The 3,831-nt window shown below is 39.2% G+C and overlaps 1 pseudogene; it reads left to right on the top strand.

Moving 5' to 3' along the window:
* Positions 1 to 3,713, top strand: part of LOC102837601 — a 45,502-nt pseudogene extending 41,789 nt beyond the window's left edge.
* The last annotated feature ends 118 nt before the right edge of the window (positions 3,714 to 3,831 follow it).

The raw sequence follows: 3,831 nt of genomic DNA, 5'->3' as shown, positions 1-3,831 counted from the left end.
TGGAGGAAGGTAGAATCTGCACTATTATCCAATCTGTCTGGGTGGGGCTAATCAAAGGAGATGCAGATAGGTCTCTTGTGATACAATAGTGAATAACTGTTATCAGGACTGATTGTGAGGGTTGGAAATGTAAAGGTAGATGTTTTGTAGCTAGGAAGGGAGTGTTTAACTTTGCAGTCTAGGAGCAGAGGTCCCTGGGACCATCAAGGGAGGAGACTGCAGAATGGGACCCTACCCAGAGAATCAGTGACACCAGAGATGGAGGCAGAGATGATGACATGGATAGATGGAGCAGATGGGGACTTTTGACCCAGAAAGTGTGAATGTTTTCAAAGTAAAAAATCCTCAGAGGAACTTCCCAGTATATTCAAAGCTACAAAGGATTTGTTGACCTAAGGAGAGAACACTTTGTGAATTCCTGGATTAAAAGTGAATTGCCTCAGGCATCAAGTATAAAGGACCTTGTTCCATGTCTTTCCTGGGAAGGATGTTTGGACAAGTCAAAGGAGAGTGATGATTCATTAGAAGATCATATGGAAAAATTTCCCAATTGTCAATTTCCGCATAATACGACGTTCTCTTCAGAAGTGACTCCATATCTGCTCAGCAATGATAAACTTTAGAAAATAATGGAAACTGTAAATGAAAGCAATTTTGAAGATTCAGTAGCAGTTAGTTGTCCAATGCCAGAAGTGACCCAAGGAGAAACCCAGTGGTTTCAGGAGACAAAGAGTCTGAATGACAGACTAACAGCAGTTTACACGGGTGCCAGTTTCCACCATATGCCTTTGCTTGAGATCTCTTCCTATGCAGCTACCAACCAGTTGCTGTGTTGTGATCTGTCAATTTCTTCAAAGCACATCAGCAACCATTTTCAAGAGCTTATCATGTTGTCTGAGATCTTTGCCAAACTGAACTCTGTCATGTGTGTGGAAGACGAAACTGGTAGTGGAAAGACAACCCTCCTAAAGAAAATTGCTCTTCTATGGACATCTGAATGTTGTCCCTTGTTAAACAGATTCCGGCTGGTCTTCTATCTCTCCCTTAACTCTGACAGACTGGACCAGGGGTTGGCCAACATCATCTGTGACCACCTCCTACAGACAGGAGGATCTGTTACTAAAATGTGCTTAAGGAACATCATCCAGAAATTTAAGAATCAGGTTTTAATCCTTTTAAATGACTACAAAGAAATGTGCTCAATTCCCCAAGTCATAGAAAAACGGATTACAAAAAACCACTTATCAAAGTCCTGTTTACTGATTGTTGTCTGTACAAACAAGGACAGGGACATCCATGAATACCTAGATACAATTATACAGATCCAAGAATTTCCCTTCTATGACACATCTATATATTACGGAATCTCTTTTCAGACAATATGACCTGTCTGCAAAAATTCATGATTCATTTTAGATAGAATGAAAATCTTCAGGGAATTCATGAAACTCCCCTCTTTGTGGCAGCTGTCTGTGCCAACTTGTGTCGGTATCCTTTTGACCAGCCCTTTGATGATGTAGCTGTTTTCAAGTACCATATGGAATGCCTTTTCTTAAAGCACAAAACTGAAGCTGACCTTCTCAATGCAACTGTGTCCACCTGTGGTGAGCTGGCCTTGAAAGGGTTTTTTTCATCTTGCTTTGAGTTTAGTGATGATGACCTCATGGAATCAGGGGTTGATGAAGATGAAGATCTAGTCATGTGTTTGATGAACAAGTTCACTGCCCAGAACCTGAGACCAGTCTATCAGTTTATGCATTCCAAGAATTTCTTGCTGGGATGAGGCTGATTGAACTCCTGGGTTCTGATAGGCAAGAAGATCAAGATTTGGGACATCATTATTTGAAACATATAAACTTATCCATGAAGGCTGTAGGTCTCTATAGCAACTTTTAAAAATATGTCTCTAGTCATCCTTCAACAAAGGGAGGGCCAAACATTGTATCTCATTTGCTTGATTTTGGTGGATGATAAACAGTGATTTGAGACTATGTCTGAAAATGATGACTATCTGAAGCATCATCCAGAAATGTCACCAAAGCAATTAAGATGTTGTGGCAACTAGATCCACAAGATTATCTTTCATTGGTCCAAATACTTACTGAATCTTGCCATAAAAATTGCTTATCAAAGCAATTCTGTTTGCACGTTCTTTATTTATTTTGCAATTCCTTCAGTGGAGAACACTGACTTCGGATGTCCTTAGTTACAGTACTTTTTTGACCACTCAGAAAGCCTGTTAACATTGAGGAGCATCCAGGTCTCAATAAAAGGGAAGAAAAGATCACCCAGAGCAAATATTTCAGTGCTAGAAACATGTGTGGACAAATCACAGGCACCAACTATAGATCAGGACTATGCTTCTGCCTTTGAGGCAATGAAAGAATGGGAGTAGAATTTAGCTGAAAAAGAGTATGGCGTAAAGGGTTTTCAGGATATACAACTCAGTGCACCACCAAACATCAGCACTGGCAACTGGAACCTTCCTTCGAAGAAGTTTAAGATCCCTGTTCTGGAGGTACAGGTGCTGTGGACCAGGAGACACTCAGGGTTCTGATGGATATCTTCTCAGCTTCACTGCACATTGAACTCTATTTAAACCACAGCAAGGGCTTTATTGAAAGCATCTGCCCGGCATTTGCACTGTACAAGACATCTCTCACCAAGTGTTTCATCAGCAAGTCTGAGCTAAGTGAAGCAGAACAGAAGCTGCTTCTCACCCTGCCATGCCTGGAATCTCTGGAAGTCTTAGGAAAACTCAAGTTGGAAGACCAAATATTTCCTAATCTGGACAAATTCCTATGCCCAAAAGAACTATCTGTGAATCTCAAAGAGAAACTAAATGTTTTTGGTTTTTTTTTTACCCATTCCTGAAGAATTCCAAACTTCAGCCATCTGGAGAAACTGTTGATGCAAATTTCAGATGAACATGATCCTTCTAAACTAGTCAAATTAATTCAGAATTCTCCAAATCTTCATGTTTTCCATCTGCAATGTAATTTCTTCTCGGATTTTGAGTCTCTCGTGACTATACTTACTTCTTGTAAGAAACTCGGAGAAATTAAAATTTCAAGACCATCTTTTAAAGTTGTCACATTTGTCATCATTTTGCCAAGTTTTATTTCTCTGAAGATTTAAAATCTTGAACAACAATTTCCAGATAAGGAAGTATCTGAAAAATTTGCCTACACTTTAGGTTCTCATAATAACCAAGAAGAACTGATCCTTCCTACTGGTGATGGGATTTCTCAAGTGGCTAAACTGATCATCCAACAATGTCAGCAGCTTTGATGTCTCCAAGTTCTCTTATTCTTCCAGATCCTGAGTGATGACAGTGTAATGGAAATTGCCAAGGTAGCAATCAATGGAGGTTTCCAGAAACTTAAGAACCTAAATATTTCAATCAATCACAAGATTACAGAAGAGGGATATAGAAATTTCTTTCAAGAACTGAATAACCTGCCAAACTTGCAAGAATTGAATATCTCAAGACATTTCACAGAATACATCAAAGCTCAGGCTCCAACCATCAAGTCTTTGAGTCAGTGTGTGTCACAATTTCCAAGCCTCATCAAATGTGTCATGTATAGTTGGCTACTGAGTGCAGAAGACATCTCATGCTTAACGCCATGAAAGAAAGACATCCTCAATCTAAATACTTAGCTATTAACTGGTAATTGGTACTGCCATTCTCCCAAATCATTCAGAAATAGAAGATTCTGCTAAAAACTGCTGAATCAAGACATACTTTTGTCAATAATTCTGAAAATGTAATTTCCCCCTCCAAAATTTTCATTAAGTATTGCAGACATAAGAAGATTAATAAAATGT

The sequence above is a fragment of the Chrysochloris asiatica genome, unplaced genomic scaffold (assembly GCF_000296735.1).
Source record: "Chrysochloris asiatica unplaced genomic scaffold, ChrAsi1.0 scaffold00073, whole genome shotgun sequence".
Lineage (NCBI taxonomy): Eukaryota > Metazoa > Chordata > Mammalia > Afrosoricida > Chrysochloridae > Chrysochloris > Chrysochloris asiatica.
The sequence above is the reverse complement of the archived record's forward strand: the minus strand, read 5'-3'. Positions and strand labels throughout refer to the sequence as shown.